General features: G+C 41.3%; 1 protein-coding gene and 1 long non-coding RNA gene across 2 annotated transcripts in view; one reads left to right on the top strand and one right to left on the bottom strand.

Moving 5' to 3' along the window:
- The window catches only part of adprh (ADP-ribosylarginine hydrolase), a 504,999-nt gene that overhangs the window by 29,124 nt on the left and 457,232 nt on the right, over positions 1–18,643 (top strand). The gene's annotated exons all lie outside the window — the stretch shown is intronic.
- Positions 1,761–7,666, bottom strand: LOC309485904. The gene is made up of 3 exons (XR_014201325.1): positions 7,084–7,666; positions 3,903–3,969; positions 1,761–2,125 (listed from the first exon to the last, which is right to left on the bottom strand). It is a non-coding gene; the product is annotated as an uncharacterized lncRNA (long non-coding RNA).

The following is an 18,643-nucleotide window of genomic DNA, read 5'->3' as shown; positions in this document are numbered from 1 at the left end:
ACTATTGTTATTGCTCATACTTATTAGTGGTGCTTGCTGAAAGCAAGGCATCACTATTGTTATCCTCCATACTTATTAGTGGTGCTTGCTGAAAGCAAGGCATCACTATTGTTATTGCTCATACTTATTATTATTAGTGGTGCTTTTTTAAAGCAACACTATTGTTATTGTTAATACTTATTATACACAAAGTTTGGCGCGTAACTTGCCCTGCACCGTTTGTCACAGACCCCTGAGTGAGGTGTCAAATCGAGCGGCTCATTGAGGAGAGGTGTGCTATATCTTTTCTAAGCGATCGGGTGTACGATGTTCGCACAGCGGACGAAAAAGCGGCCAAAAAAGTCCCATTGACTTTACATGGGGAGTTCTAAAAACATTTGAATCCCAACTGCCGTTTTCACACACATAGACTCCAAAGGGCCTGACACCCCTGCGTTTCTCTGCCTTTCTCTCTCCCTCAGAGGATTTATATTATCAAGCAGCCAATAAGTAATGGCCTAAAATCTTCATAGCCACACCCTAGCAACCAGTTACAGCACCCTAGCAACCACTCTGAGCTCCCTAGCAACCACCCTAAACCAATAAATAATATTAAAAAAAAATTTCGCATTTTTTTTAAAGCAATATCACACTCGTAGCCTTGCGATATTGCTCCATGCTTGTGCCTACGGCCGAGTGCCGTACTGAAGGAACTCGTTATTAAAGATTTTAAGAACTCTATAAAAACTCCATAGTAACCATATTTGACAACTACCAACCACCTAGTAACACCATAGCAACTAGCAACGTCTAGAAATGCTCTAGTAACCATCAAAAAACTCTAGCAACCACCCAGAACACCATAGCAACTGCCTAGCAACCACCCAGAACGCCTAGCAACCACCCAGAACACCCTAGCAATGGCCTAGCAACGCCCTAGCATCCACCCAGAATACCATAGCAACTGCCTAGCAACACCATAGCAACCACCTAGCAACGCCCTAGCAACCACCAAGAATACCCTAGCAACTGCCTAGCAACCACCAATAATACCCTAGCAACTGCCTAGCAACCACCCAGAACACCTTAGCAACTGCCTAGCAACACCATAGCAACCACCCAGAAAACCCTAGCAACCACCTGGCAACAGCATCTTGCTAAAAACATGCTAGCAACATACTAATCATGCTAGCATCATGCTAGCAATATGCTAATCAAGCTAGCATCATGCTAGCATCATGCTATCAAGCTAGCAACATGCTAATAATGCTAGCATCATGCTACCAACATGTTAATCAAGCTAGCATTATGCTAGCAAAATGCTAATCAAGCTAGCATAATGCTAGCAACATGCTAATCAAGCTAGCATAATGCTAGCAACATGCTAATCAAGCTGGTATCATGCTAGCAACATGCTAATCAAGCTAGCATAATGTTAGCAACATGCTAATCATGCTAGCATCAAGCTACCAACATGCTAATCATGCTAGCATCATGCTACCAATATGCTAATTAAGCTAGCAAAATGCTATTCAAGCTAGCATCATGCTAACAACATGTTAATCAAGCTAGCATAATGCTAGCAACATGCTAATCATGTTAGCATCTAGCTAAAAACATGCTAGCAAAATGCTAATCATGCTAACATCTTGTTAAAAGAATGCTAGCAACATGCTAATCATGCTAGCATCATGCTACCAACATGCTAATCATGTTAACAACATGCTAATCATGCTAGCATCATTTTAATAACATGTTAATCATAGTAAATCATGCTGGAATGTGGTAAATCATAGTAAATCATCTTAGAAACATGGTAAATCGTGGTAAATAATGCTAAAACGTGGCATATCATGATATCACAACATGGTAATTGTGTTAGTATCTGCCCAGTGGCGAGTTTTGCCACTGCAAGCACCACTTCACATTTTCTTCAGGAAATGTACATTCTAGTTAGTGGTGCTTTTTCAAAGCACCACTAGTGTTATTGTCACTAAACTTATTATTAGTGGTGCTTTTCAAAGCAACACTATTGTTATCCTCCATACTTATTAGTGGTGCTTGCTGAAAGCAAGGCATCACTATTGTTATTGCTCATACTTATTAGTGGTGCTTTTTCAAAGCAACACTATTGTTATTGCTCATACTTATTCCACACAAAGTTTGGCGCGTAACTCGCCCCGCACCGTTTGTCACAGACCCCTGAGTGAGGTGTCAAATCGACCGGCTCATTGAGGAGAGGTGTGCTATGACTTTTCTAAGCGATCGGGTGTACGATGTTCGCACAGCGGACGAAAAAGCGGCCAAAAAAGTCCCATTGACTTAACATTGGGCATTCTAAAAAATTCATATCCAAACCGACGTTTTCACACACACAGACACAAAGGGCCTGACACCCCTGCGTCTCTCCCTCTCTCTCTCCCTCAGAGGATTTATATTATCAAGCAACCAATAAGTAATGGCCTAAAATCTTCATAGCCACACCCTAGCAACCAGTTACAGCACCCTAGCAACCACTAAGAGCTCCCTAGCAACCACCCTAAACCAATAAATTATTTATTTATTTATTTTTAATTTTTTTTAAAGCAATATCACACTCGTAGCCTTGCGATATCGCTCCATGCTTGTGCCTATTCGGCCATCTACTGAAGGCACTCGTTATTACAGATTTTAAAAACTCTATAAAAACTCCATAGTAACCATCTTTGACAACTACCAACCACCTAGTAACACCATAGCAACTACCAAAAATACCTAGCAACCACCCTGAACACCCTAGCAACGTCTAGAAACGCTCTAGTAACCACCCAGAACACCATAGAAACCACCTAGCAACGCCCTAGCAACCACCAAGAATACCCTAGCAACTGCCTAGCAACCACCCAGAACACCCTAGCAACTGCCTAGCAATGCCCTAGCAACCACCCAGAATACCATAGCAACTGCCTAGCAACCACCCATAACACCCTAGCAACCACCCAGAACACCCTAGCAACTGCCTAGCAATGCCCTAGCAACCACCCAGAACACCCTAGCAACTGCCTAGCAACCACCCATAACACCCTAGCAACTGCCTAGCAACGCCCTAGCAACCACCCATAATACCATAGCAACTGCCTAGCAACACCATAGCAACCACCCGGAACACCCTAGCAACCACCTAGCAATGCCCTAGCAACCACCAAGAATTCCCTAGCAACCGCCTAGCAACCACCCAGAACACCCTAGCAACTGCCTAGCAATGCCCTAGCAACCACCCAGAATACCATAGCAACTGCCTAGCAACCACTCATAACACCCTAGCAACCACCTGGCAACAGCATCTTGCTAGCATCATGCTAGCAACATGCTAATCATGCTAACAACATGCTAATAAAGCTAGCATCATGCTAGCAACATGCTAATCAAGCTAGCAAAATGCTAATAATGCTAGCCTCATGCTAATCATGTTAGCATCATGTTACCAACATGCTAATCAAGCTAGCATCATGCTAGCATCATGCTAGCAACATGCTAATCATGTTAGCATTATGCTAGCAAAATGCTAATCAAGCTAGCATAATGCTAGTAACATGCTAATCATTTTAACATCTAGCTAAAAACATGCTAGCAAAATGCTAATCATGTTAACATCTTGTTAAAAGCATGCTAGCAGCATGCTAATCATGTTAGCTTCATGCTACCAACATGCTAATCATGCTAACAACATGCAAATCTTGCTAGCATCATTCTAACAACATGTTAATCATAGTAAATCATGCTGGAATGTGGTATATCATGGTATCACAACATTTTAATTGTGTTAGCATCTGTCCAGTGGTGAGTTTTGCCACTGCAAGCACCACTTCACATTTTCTTCAGGAAATGTACATTCTAGTTATTAGTGGTGCTTTTCAAAGCAACACTATTGTTATTCTCCATACTTATTATTATTAGTGGTGCTTTTTCAAAGCACCACTAGTGTTATTGTCACTCATACTTATTATTCTTCTTATTATTATTATTCCGCCACAAGTTTGGCGCGTAACTTGCCCCGCACCGTTTGTCACAGACCCCTGATTGAGGTGTCAAATCGACCGGCTCATTGAGGAGAGGTGTGCTATGACTTTTCTAAGCGATCGGGTGTACGATGTTCGCACAGCGGGCGAAAAAGTGGCCAAAAAAGTCCCATTGACTTAACATTGGGCATTCTAAAAACATTTGAATCCCAACTGCCGTTTTCACACACACCACTCCAAAGGGCCTGACACCCCTGCGTTTCTCTCCCTCTCTCTCTCCCTCAGAGGATTTATATTATCAAGCAACCAATAAGTAATGTACTAAAATCTTCATAGCCACACCCTAGCAACCAGTTACAGCACCCTAGCAACCACTAAGAGCTCCCTAGCAACCACCCTAAACCAATAAATAATATAATTTTTTTTTTTTTACATTTTTTAAAGCAATATCACACTCGTAGCCTTGCGATATTGCTCCATGCTTGTGCCTATTCGGCCATAGGCACGAGGCCGCAGGCCGAGTGCCGTACTGAAGGAACTCATTATTAAAGATTTTAAGAACTCTATAAAAACTCCATAGTAACCATATTTGACAACTAGCAACCACCTAGTAACACCATAGCAACTACCAAAAATACCTTAGCAACCACCCTGAACACCCTAGCAACGTCTAGAAATGCTCTAGTAACCACCAAAAAACTCTAGCAACCACCCAGAACACCCTAGCAACCACCCAGAACACCTAGCAACTGCCTAGTAACCACCCAGAACGCCTAGCGTTGCTAGGTGGTTGCTATGGTGTTGCTAGGGTGTTCTGGGTAGTTACCCAGAACACCCTAGCAACACCATAGCAACCACCTAGCAATGCCCTAGCAACCACCAAGAATACCCTAGCAACTGGCTAGCAACCACCAAGAATACCCTAGCAACTGCCTAGAAACCACCCAGAACACCTTAGCAACTGCCTAGCAACACCATAGCAACCACCCAGAAAACCCTAGCAACCACCACCTGGCAACAGCATCTTGCTAAAAACATGCTAGCAACATACTAATCATGCTAGCATCATGCTAGCATCATGCTAATCAAGCTAGCAACATGCTAATAATGCTAGCATCATGCTACCAACACGCTAATCAAGCTAGCATCATGCTAGCAAAATGCTAATCAAGCTAGCATAATGCTAGAAACATGCTAATCATGTTAGCGTCTAGCTAAAAACATGTTAATCATGCTAGCATCAAGCTACCAACAAGCTAATCAAGCTAGCATCATGCTACCAATATGCTAATTAAGCTAGCATCCTGCTAACAAAATGCTATTCAAGCTAGCATTATGCCAACAACATGTTAATCAAGCTAGCATAATGCTAGCAACATGCTAATCATGCTAGCATCATGCTACCAATATGCTAATTAAGCTAGCATAATGCTAGCATCATGCTAGCAAAATGCTATTCAAGCTAGCATTATGCTAGCAACATGCTAATCAAGCTAGCATCATGCTAGAAACATGCTAATCATGTTAGCATCTAGCTAAAAACATGCTAGCAACATGCTAATCATGCTAGCATCAAGCTACCAACATGCTAATCAAGCTAGCATCATGCTAACATCATGCTAATCAAGCTAGCATAATGCTAGAAACATGCTAATCATGTTAGCGTCTAGCTAAAAACATGCTAATCATGCTAGCATCAAGCTACCAACAAGCTAATCAAGCTAGCATCATGCTACCAATATGCTAATTAAGCTAGCATCATGCTAGCAAAATGCTATTCAAGCTAGCATTTTGCTAACAACATGTTAATCAAGCTAGCATAATGCTAGCAACATGCTAATCATGCTACCAATATGCTAATTAAGCTAGCATCATGCTAGCATCATGCTAGCAAAATGCTATTCAAGCTAGCATTATGCTAGCAAAATGCTAATCAAGCTAGCATCATGCTAGAAACATGCTAATCATGTTAGCATCTAGTTAAAAACATGCTAGCAACATGCTAATCATGCTAGCATCAAGCTACCAACATGTTAATCAAGCTAGCATCATGCTAACATCATGCTAATCAAGCTAGCATAATTCTAGCAACATGCTAATCAAGCTAGCATGTTAGTGCTACCAATATGCTAATTAAGCTAGCATCATGCTAGCATCATGCTAGCAAAATGCTATTCAAGCTAGCATTATGCTAGCAACATGCTAATCAAGCTAGCATCATGCTAGAAACATGCTAATCATGTTAGCATCTAGTTAAAAACATGCTAGCAACATGCTAATCATGCTAGCATCAAGCTACCAACATGCTAATCAAGCTAGCATCATGCTAACATCATGCTAATCAAGCTAGCATAATTCTAGCAACATGCTAATCAAGCTAGCATCATGCTAGAAACATGCTAATCATGTTAGCATCTAGTTAAAAACATGCTAGCAACATGCTAATAATGCTAGCATCAAGCTACCAACATGCTAATCAAGCTAGCATAATGCTAACATCATGCTAATCAAGCTAGCATCATGCTACCAACATGCTAATCATGTTAGTGTCTAGCTAAAAACATGCTAATCATGCTAGCATCAAGCTACCAACATGCTAATCAAGCTAGCATCATGCTAACATAATGCTAATCAAGCTAGCATCATGCTACCAACATGCTAATCATGCTAGCATCATGCTACCAATATGCTAATTAAGCTAGCATCATGCTAGCAAAATTCTATTCAAGCTAGCATAATGCTAGCAACATGCTAATCATGTTAGCATCTGGCTAAAAACATGCTAGCAAAATGCTAATCATGCTAACATCTTGTTAAAAGCATGCTAGCATCATGCTAATCATGCTAGCATCATGCTACAACATGCTAATCATGTTAACAACATGCTAATCATGCTAGCATCATTTTAACAACATGTTAATCATAGTAAATCATGCTGGAATGTGGTAAATCGTAGTAAATCATCTTAGAAACATGGTAAATCGTGGTAAATAATGCTAAAACGTGGTATATCATGGTATCACAACATGTTAATTGTGTTAGCATCTGCCCAGTGGCGAGTTTTGCCACTGCAAGCACCACTTCACATTTTCTTCAGGAAATGTACATTCTAGTTAGTGGTGCTTTTTCAAAGCACCACTAGTGTTATTGTCACTCATACTTATTATTCTTCTTCTTCTTTTTCTTATTATTCCGGACAAAAGTTTGGCGCGTAACTCGCCCCGCATCGTTTGTCACAGACCCATGAGTGAGGCATCAAATCGACCGGCTCATTGAGGAGAGGTGTGCTATGACTTTTCTAAGCGATCGGGTGTACGATGTTCGCACAGCGGACGAAAAAGCGGCCAAAAAAGTCCCATTGACTTTACATGGGGAGTTCTAAAAACATTTGAATCCCAACTGCCGTTTTCACACACACCACTCCAAAGGGCCTGACACCCCTGCGTTTCTCTCCCTCTCTCTCTCCCTCAGAGGATTTATATTATCAAGCAGCCAATAAGTAATGGCCTAAAATCTTCATAGCCACACCCTAGCAACCAGTTACAGCACCCTAGCAACCACTCTGAGCTCCCTAGCAACCACCCTAAACCAATAAATAATATAAAAACATTTTTTTTACATTTTTTAAAGCAATATCACACTCGTAGCCTTGCGATATTGCTCCATGCTTGTGCCTATTCGGCCATAGGCACGAGGCCGCAGGCCGAGTGCCGTACTGAAGGAACTCATTATTAAAGATTTTAAGAACTCTATAAAAACTCCATAGTAACCATATTTGACAACTACCAACCACCTAGTAACACCATAGCAACTACCAAAAATACCTTAGCAACCACCCTGAACACCCTAGCAACGTCTAGAAATGCTCTATTAACCCTCTGGGGACCAAAACGAGGTTTTGCTCGTTTTTTTTTTTAGCAATGAAAAATAAACACAAAATGCTCTGTTAATTTTGATCTTTCATTTTCGTGTAATACATCAATCGATCCTGTTCAGTTTCTATTTTTTTTCTGTATACTCACAATACAAATAAAGTGTTTTGCTTTTTGACAAATAAAGAAAAACTAACATGATGCTATTTCTGCCTTCTCTCTGTCAGTAAACTCCCATTTGAAACGCGTTCGAAAATTATCTATAACTCCGCGAAAATTCAGTCAAACAGGCAAACAGACCCACGGGCATAAAGCTTGAGATCGCAGCTTTTAAATGAAGTAATTTAGATAAAAAACAAATATTATCAGCTTCTGTAATCTGTATAAAAAGAGAGCGACTCCAGTCGAGCTCATTAGGAGCCATTCAAAAGTCATTTGACCACGCCCCGGAGAGCGCGTGCTATTCAAACGCAAATTCTGAGAACCATTTCAGTCTGTGAAACGCCCCCACATCAGCTGTAAACAAAGAGGCATAATATAGCCTACCTTATGGAGAAAATTTTCCGTGCTGATATGAGGAGCAGATCCCGCTGAGGAGTGAGGTAGGCTAAGTCAGTGGTTCCCAATTCCAGTCCTCGTGACCCACTGCTCTGCACATTTTGTATGTCTCTCTTATCTGACACACTCAGTTCAGTTCATGGAGTCTCTCCTAATGAGCTGATGATCTGGTTCAGGTGTGTTAAATAAGGGAGACATACAAAATGTGCAGAGCAGTGGGTCACGAGGACTGGAATTGGGAACCACTGGGCTAAGTTATCCTTTCTCAAGTGTTAATGTGGAATAACGTTATGGAATAACGTTGTAGGCTTATGTAAACAAAAAGATGAATCGCGTTTCTATAATATGAATAGCGTTTCTGTGAGATGAATGAAGGGTACATATTTGTAAAGACTGTTTAGCCTAAATATGAATCGCGCGTCTGTGTGTGAAAGAATAAACTGCTTTTACAGTTACAGTTACTGCGTTACAGTCAGGCGAAGTATGAAAGACAACATTTTGTTGACTAGATTTGGGTACAGTTTTTACTGTAGAATATACTGTCACATCAAATAAGCTTTTCTGCTCATATATATAAAATACTATTTTGTCAAAAATAAAGTCATAGACTAAGATGTTCCAATGTTGGCTATATTCAAACTAATGAATACATATGATAAAATGTAGGCCTATAATCTTTTTTTTTTTTTTTTTTACAAAGAAAGAGTACTTTTTTTGCAGAAATATTGCTGAAATTGTAATTATTGTTGTAATTGTAACCTTTTTAATAAAATAGCAAAACATATTTACAAGATAGATGTAAGCAAAATCTTAAATGGTCAATATAAGTCTTCTTCTAAATATATAGGCTATTTTGTCCTTGCATTGTGGCTCAGTCAGTGTCACACCTGAATGAATGGCTAATTATGCAGAGTCATTATGCAGAGTGGGTGGGACTGGGTAATATAAGGTGTAAACTACTCCTCCCCCTCGCATATTGGCTTTCCAAGCAAAACCTGTTTTACACCATTTAAATCAATGTATTTTTTTTTTGTGAACGATAAAGCAAGACTATTTTCACATAATTTTGAAGCTAGAACTCCAAGAGAAAACATCCATTAGTCAAAAGTCTTGTGGGCACATATTTTGTATGAGTTTTGTGGTCTTATTTCAGCAACTTTCATTTTTATTTTTTTAAATAACCACGCATAAACATTATTCTCTTAAAAATACAAACATCTACATACATGTTGCTCGCATATTATGGTAGGCCTGTTTGTGCTATATAGAGTGAATTTACACCTTTGCCATTAACATGTTTATAAATAACTGAAAAAAGCACAAATGTCAGAGCATGTCAGAACATCTCAAGGGCCCCAAAAACAGCTTGGTCCCCAGAGGGTTAACCACCAAAAAACTCTAGCAACCACCCAGAACACCCTAGCAACTGCCTAGCAACCACCCAGAACACCTAGCAACTGCCTAGTAACCACCCAGAACGCCTAGCAACCACCCAGAACACCCTAGCAACTGCCTAGCAACGCCCTAGCATCCACCCAGAATACCATAGCAACTGCCTAGCAACACCATAGCAACCACCTAGCAACCACCAAGAATACCCTAGCAACTGCCTAGCAACCACCCAGAACACCTTAGCAACTGCCTAGCAACACCATAGCAACCACCCAGAAAACCCTAGCAACCACCACCTGGCAACAGCATCTTGCTAAAAACATGCTAGCAACATACTAATCATGCTAGTATCATGCTAGCAACATGCTAATCAAGCTAGCATCATGCTAGCATCATGCTAATCAAGCTAGCAAAATGCTAATAATGCTAGCATAATGCTACCAACATGCTAATCAAGCTATCATCATGCTAGCAACATGCTAATCAAGCTAGCATAATGCTAGCAACATGCTAATCAAGCTAGCATCATGCTAGCAACATGCTAATCAAGCTAGCATCATGCTATCAACATGCTAATCAAGCTAGCATCATGCTAGCAACATGCTAATCAAGCTAGCATAATGCTAGCAAAATGCTAATCAAGCTAGCATCATGCTAGCAAAATGCTAATCAAGCTAGCATTATGCTAGAAACATGCTAATCATGTTACCGTCTAGCTAAAAACATGCTAGCAACATGCTAATCATGCTAGCATCAAGCTACCAACATGCTAATCAAGCTAGCATCATGCTAAAATAATGCTAATCAAGCTAGCAACATGCTAATCAAGCTAGCATTATGCTAGCAACATGCTAATCATGTTAGCGTCTAGCTAAAAACATGCTAGCAACATGCTAATAATGCTAGCATCAAGCTACCAACATGCTAATCAATCTAGCATCATGCTAACATAATGCTAATCAAGCTAGCAACATGCTAATCAAGCTAGCATTATGCTAGCAACATGCTAATCATGTTAGCATCTAGCTAAAAACATGCTATCAACATGCTAATCAAGCTAGCATCATGCTAACATAATGCTAGTCAAGCTAGCATCATGCTAGCAACATACTAATCAAGCTAGCAACATGCTAATCAAGCTAGCATCATGCTAGCAAAATGCTATTCAAGCTAGCATAATGCTAGCAACATGCTAATCATGTTAGCATCTGGCTAAAAACATGCTAGCAAAATGCTAATCATGCTAACATCTTGTTAAAAGCATGCTAGCAACATGCTAATCATGCTAGCATCATGCTACCAACATGCTAATCATGTTAACAACATGCTAATCATGCTAGCATCATTTTAACAACATGTTAATCATAGTAAATCATGCTGGAATGTGGTAAATCGTAGTAAATCATCTTAGAAACATGGTAAATCGTGGTAAATAATGCTAAAACGTGGTATATCATGGTATCACAACATGTTAATTGTGTTAGCATCTGCCCAGTGGCGAGTTTTGCCACTGCAAGCACCACTTCACATTTTCTTCAGGAAATGTACATTCTAGTTAGTGGTGCTTTTTCAAAGCAACACTAGTGTTATTGTCACTAAACTTATTATTATTATTATTATTATTCCACACAAAGTTTGGCGCGTAACTTGCCCCGCACCGTTTGTCACAGACCCCTGAGTGAGGTGTCAAATCGAGCGGCTCATTGAGGAGAGGTGTGCTATGACTTTTCTAAGCGATCGGGTGTACGATGTTCGCACAGCGGACGAAAAAGCGGCCAAAAAAGTCCCATTGACTTTACATGGGGAGTTCTAAAAACATTTGAATCCCAACTGCCGTTTTCACACACACCACTCCAAAGGGCCTGACACCCCTGCGTTTCTCTCCGTCTCTCTCTCCCTCAGAGGATTTATATTATCAAGCAGCCAATAAGTAATGGCCTAAAATCTTCATAGCCACACCCTAGCAACCAGTTACAGCACCCTAGCAACCACTAAGAGCTCCCGAGCAACCACCCTAAACCAATAAATAATATAAAAACATTTTTTTTACATTTTTTAAAGCAATATCACACTCGTAGCCTTGCGATATTGCTCCATGCTTGTGCCTATTCGGCCATAGGCACGAGGCCGCAGGCCGAGTGCCGTACTGAAGGAACTCGTTATTAAAGATTTTAAGAACTCTATAAAAACTCCATAGTAACCATATTTGACAACTACCAACCACCTAGTAACACCATAGCAACTACCAAAAATACCTTAGCAACCACCCTGAACACCCTAGCAACGTCTAGAAATGCTCTAGTAACCACCAAAAAACTCTAGCATCCACCCAAAACACCCTAGCAACTGCCTAGCAACCACCCAGAACACCTAGCAACTGCCTAGCAATGCCCTAGCATCCACGCAGAATACCATAGCAACTGCCTACCAACACCATAGCAACCACCCAGAACACCCTAGCAACCACCTAGCAACGCCCTAGCAACTGCCTAGCAACTACCAAGAATACCCTAGCAACTGCCTAGCAACCACCCAGAACACCTTAGCAACTGCCTAGCAACACCATAGCAACCACCCAGAAAACCCTAGCAACCACCTGGCAACAGCATCTTGCTAAAAACATGCTAGCAACATACTAATCATGCTAGCATCATGCTAGCAACATGTTAATCAAGCTAGCATCATGCTAGCATTATGCTAATCAAGCTAGCAACATGCTAATAATGCTAGCATTATGCTACCAACATGCTAATCAAGCTAGCATCATGCTATCAACATGCTAATCAAGCTAGCATAATGCTAGCAACATGCTAATCAAGCTAGCATCATGGTAGCAACATGCTAATCAAGCTAGCATAATGTTAGAAACATGCTAATCATGTTAGCATCTAGCTAAAAACATGCTAGCAACATGCTAATCATGCTAGCATCAAGCTACCAACATGCTAATCAAGCTAGCATCATGCTAACATCATGCTAATCAAGCTAGCAACATGCTAATCAAGCTAGCATAATGCTAGAAACATGCTAATCATGTTAGCATCTAGTTAAAAACATGCTAGCAACATGCTAATAATGCTAGCATCAAGCTACCAACATGCTAATCAAGCTAGCATCATGCTAACATCATGCTAATCAAGCTAGAATAATGCTAGCAACATGCTAATCATGCTAACATCATGCTACCAATATGCTAATTAAGCTAGCATAATGCTATCAAAATGTTATTCAAGCTAACAACATGTTAATCAAGCTAGCATAATGCTAGCAACATGCTAATCATGTTAGCATCTAGCTAAAAACATGCTAGCAAAATGTTAAAAATGCTAACATCTTGTTAAAAGCATGCTAGCAACATGCTAATCATGCTAGCATCATGCTACCAACATGCTAATCATGTTAACAACATGCTAATCATGCTAGCATCATTTTAACAACATGTTAATCATAGTAAATCATGCTGGAATGTGGTAAATCGTAGTAAATCATCTTAGAAACATGGTAAATCGTGGTAAATAATGCTAAACCGTGGTATATCATGGTATCACAACATGTTAATTGTGTTAGCATCTGCCCAGTGGCGAGTTTTGCCACTGCAAGCACCACTTCACATTTTCTTCAGGAAATGTACATTCTAGTTAGTGGTGCTTTTCAAAGCAACACTATTGTTATTCTCCATACTTATTATTCTTATTATTATTATTCTTCCACACAAAAGTTTGGCGCGTAACTCGTCCCGCACCGTTTGTCACAGACCCATGAATGAGGTGTCAAATCGACCAGCGTATTGAGGAGAGGTGTGCTATGACTTTTATAAGCGATCGGGGGTACGGTGATCGCCCCAGGGGCGAAAAAGCGGCCGAAAAAATCCCATAGACTTAACATTGCGACGAACTTTGATGACTCGTAGCTCTGAGTGAGGATTTCGCAGAAACGTGTGATTTGCCACATTTGAAGAGGCTGACAGGCTCTGTAAGAACATACCTCACAATGGGGTAAAAGTTGCACCCCTGGGGGTCAGGAGCTGCCCAAAGTTTCCCATTGACTTACTATGGTGTAGGACGGCCCATGAAATGGGCCGTCCTACACCATAGCATGTGTTTTTCCTACTATGGTAAATTACATAAGGTTTTTGTATTGAACATAGCTCTGGATCACAGTGTCATAGAGACAAGGGGGCGGGCTCATTTTACTCAGATGACCAATCAGTCTCTCAGGATCATTGTGAAGCTATCAAGCCACGCCCTAGCAACCATTTAGAGCACCTTAGCAACAAGTTCCATAGACTTCCATTGAAAGACATCAAAGGGATATCTCCGGACTGATTTGTCATAGAAACATGAGGGTGGTCTCATTTGACTCGGAGCAGCAAACAGCCAATCATGAATCACCTCAACACTTCCTAGCCCATCCCTAGCAACCATTGTCGAGCACCTTAGCAACCAAAATCCAAAGAGGGATATCTTCCATTCTGAATGTCACAGAGGCATGGGAGTTGGTTTATATAATTCATACTGACAAGCAGCCTTTGTAGTTTCATCATTGGCAGCTGCCAAGCCACTCCCTAGCAACCAAACAGAGTACCCTAGCAACCGTTTAGCAAGACCTATATCTCTGCATCAGAACATCGTATAGAGATGGGAGTTGGTTTATATCATTCATACTGACAAGAAGCCTTTGCATTTTCATCATTAGCAGCTGCCAAGCAACTCCATAGCAACCAAACAGAGTGCCCTAGCAACCAAAATCCAAAGAGGCATATCTTCCATTCTGAATGTCACACAGGCATGGGAATTGGTTTATATCATTCATACTGACAAGCAGCCTTTGTAGTTTCATTATTGGCAGCTGCCAAGCCACTCCATAGCAACCAAATAGAGTACCCTAGCAACCAAAATCCAAAGAGGGATATCTTCCATTCTGAATGTCACAGAGGCATGAGAGTTGCTTTATATCATTCATAGTGACAAGAAGCCTTTAGAGTTTCATCATTGGCAGCTGCCTAGCAACTCCATAGCAACCAAACAGAGTACCCTAGTAACCATTTTACAAGACCTACATCTCTGCATCAGAATATTGTATAGAGATGGGGGTTGGCTCATTAGTTTAGGTTGGAAAACAGTCTGTAAATATCACCATGGTAACTGTGTATTCACACCCTAGCAACCGTTTAGAGCCACCTAGCAACCATGTTGCAACATATAGAAGCCATATTTTAGCTCCACAACATCATACAGACATGGTTGTTGGCTCGTATGCAATCATGTACAACACCCAAGCAACCGAGTGGCGAGTTTTGCCACTGCAAGCACCACTTCACATTTTCTTCAGGAAATGTACATTCTAGTTCTTTTTATTATTCTGGACAAAGTTTGGCGCGTAACTTGCCCCGCACCGTTTGTCTCAGACCCCTGAGTGAGGTGTCAAAGCGACCGGCTCATTGAGGAGAGGTGTGCTATGACTTTTCTAAGCGATCGGGTGTACGATGTTCGCACAGCAGGCGAAAAAGCGGCCAAAAAAGTCCCATTGACTTTACATGGGGAGTTCTAAAAACATTTGAATCCCAACTGCCGTTTTCACACACACCACTCCAAAGGGCCTGACACCCCTGCGTTTCTCTCCCTCTCTCTCTCCCTCAGAGGATTTATATTATCAAGCAGCCAATAAGTAATGGCCTAAAATCTTCATAGCCACACCCTAGCAACCAGTTACAGCACCCTAGCAACCACTCTGAGCTCCCTAGCAACCACCCTAAACCAATAAATAATATAAATTTTTTTTTTTTTTTTTTTTAAAGCAATATCACACTCGTGGCCTTGCGATATTGCTCCATGCTTGTGCCTATTCGGCCGTACTGAAGGAACTCGTTATTAAAGATTTTAAGAACTCTATAAAAACTCCATAGTAACCATATTTGACAACTACCAACCACCTAGTAACACCATAGCAACTACCAAAAATACCTTAGCAACCACCCTGAACACCCTAGCAACTGCCTAGCAACCACCCAGAACACCTAGCAACTGCCTAGTAACCACCCAAAACGCCTAGCAACCACCCAGAACACCCTAGCAACACCATAGCAACCACCTAGCAATGCCCTAGCAACCACCAAGAATACCCTAGCAACTGCCTAGCAACCACCAAGAGTACCCTAGCAACTGCCTAGCAACCACCCAGAACACCTTAGCAACTGCCTAGCAACACCATAGCAACCACCCAGAAAACCCTAGCAACCACCACCTGGCAACAGCATCTTGCTAAAAACATGCTAGCAACATACTAATCATGCTAGCATCATGCTAGCAACATGTTAATCAAGCTAGCAACATGCTAATCAAGCTAGCATCATGCTAGCAACATGCTAATCAAGCTAGCATTATGCTAGCAACATGCTAATCATGTTAGCGTCTAGCTAAAAACATGCTAGCAACATGCTAATCAAGCTAGCATCATGCTAACATAATGCTAATCAAGCTAGCATCATGTTAGCAACATGCTAATCAAGCTAGCATCATGCTAGCAACATGCTAATCAAGCTAGCATCATGCTAGCAACATGCTAATCAAGCTAGCATCATGCTAGCAAAATGCTATTCAAGCTAGCATAATGCTAGCAACATGCTAATCATGTTAGCATCTGGCTAAAAACATGCTAGCAAAATGCTAATCATGCTAACATCTTGTTAAAAGCATGCTAGCAACATGCTAATCATGCTAGCATCATGCTACCAACATGCTAATCATGTTAACAACATGCTAATCATGCTAGCATCATTTTAACAACATGTTAATCATAGTAAATCATGCTGGAATGTGGTAAATCGTAGTAAATCATCTTAGAAACATGGTAAATCGTGGTAAATAATGCTAAAACGTGGTATATCATGGTATCACAACATGTTAATTGTGTTAGCATCTGCCCAGTGGCGAGTTTTGCCACTGCAAGCACCACTTCACATTTTCTTCAGGAAATGTACATTCTAGTGTTGTGATTACTATTCACCTAGACAAAACTTCGGCACGTTACTCCTCCCGCACCATTTCTCGTAGACCCATGAATGAGGTGTCAAATCGACCGGTTTATTGAGGAGAGGTGTGCTATGACTTTTATAAGCGATGGGGTCTACAATGTTCGTCTGGTGGGTGAAAAATTTGCCGAAAAATGTCCCATAGACTTAACATAGGCACAAAATTTGCTAAATCATATCTTTGGCTCTGAAGGTCACAGAGCCTTGGGGCTTGGCTCTTTTGATTCGTCCTATCAAGCAGCCAATAAGTAGTGACATAACAACTTCATAGCCACGCCCTAGCAACCAGTTATAGGCCCCTAGCAACCATTGAACAGCATTTACAAGCCATATCTCAGCAACAAAACATTGTAAAAACACAGAGTTAGGCATTTTTTTACCCAGACTTGCAAATACTCTTTGAATATTACCCCATAAACTGTATAAACAAACCTTAGCAACCATTTGGAGTACCCTAGCAACCGTACAAACACATGAATGAGCTATATCTCAGCACCAGAACATTGTATAGACATGGGGGTGTGTTTGTTTGCTTCGGTTGGGAAACCAGTCTGTAAATATCATCATGGTAACTGTTTAACCACACCTTAGCAACCGTTTGAAGATACCTAGCAACCATATTGCAACATATAGAAGCCATATTTCAGCTCCACAACATCGTACAGCCATGGTTGTTGGCTCGTATGCAATCATGTACAACACCCTAGCAACCGAGTGGCGAATTTTGCCACTGCAAGCACCACTTCACATTTTCTTCAGGAAATGTACATTCTAGTTATTATTCTTATTCTTATTATTCTGGACAAAAGTTTGGCGCGTAACTCGTCCCGCACCGTTTGTCACAGACCCATGAATGAGGTGTCAAATCGACCAGCGTATTGAGGAGAGGTGTGCTATGACTTTTATAAGCGATCGGGGGTACGGTGTTCGCCCCAGGGGCGAAAAAGCGGCCGAAAAATCCCATAGACTTAACATTGCAACGAACTTTGATGACTCGTAGCTCTGAGTGAGGATTTCGCAGAAACGTGTTATTTGCCACATTTGAAGAGGCTGACAGGCTCTGTAAGAACATACCTCACAATGGGGTAAAAGTTGCACCCCTGGGGGGCAGGAGCTGCCCAAAGTTTCCCATTGACTTACTATGGTGTAGGACGGCCCATGAAATGGGCCGTCCTACACCATAGCATGTGTTTTTCCTACTATGGTAAATTACAAAAGGTTTTTGTATTGAACGTAGCTCTGGATCACAGTGTCATAGAGACAAGGGGGCGGGCTCATTTTACTCAGACGACCAATCAGTCTCTCAGGATCATTGTGAAGCTATCAAGCCACGCCCTAGCAACCATTTAGAGCACCTTAGCAACAAGTTCCATAGACTTCCATTGAAAGAGATCAAAGGGATATCTCTGGACTGAATTGTCATAGAAACATGAGGGTGGTCTCATTTGACTCGGGGCAGCAAACAGCCAATCATGAATCACCTCAACACTTCCTAGCCCATCCCTAGCAACCATTGTCGAGCACCTTAGCAACAAAAATCCAAAGAGGGATATCTTCCATTCTGAATGTCACAGAGGCATGGGAGTTGGTTTATATCATTCATACTGACAAGCAGCCTTTGGAGTTTCATGACTGGCAGCTGCCAAGCCACTCCCTAACAACCAAATAGAGTACCCTAGCAACCAAAATCCAGAGAGGGATATCTTCCATTCTGTATGTCACAGAGGCATGGGAGTTGGTTTATATCATTCATACTGACAAGCAGCCTTTGGACTTTCATGTTTGGCAGCTGCCAAGCCACTCCCTAGCAACCA

This window comes from Leuciscus leuciscus (genome assembly GCF_965113295.1).
Source record: "Leuciscus leuciscus genome assembly, chromosome: 21".
NCBI lineage: Eukaryota > Metazoa > Chordata > Actinopteri > Cypriniformes > Leuciscidae > Leuciscus > Leuciscus leuciscus.
This window is presented reverse-complemented; position numbering and strand designations above follow the sequence as displayed.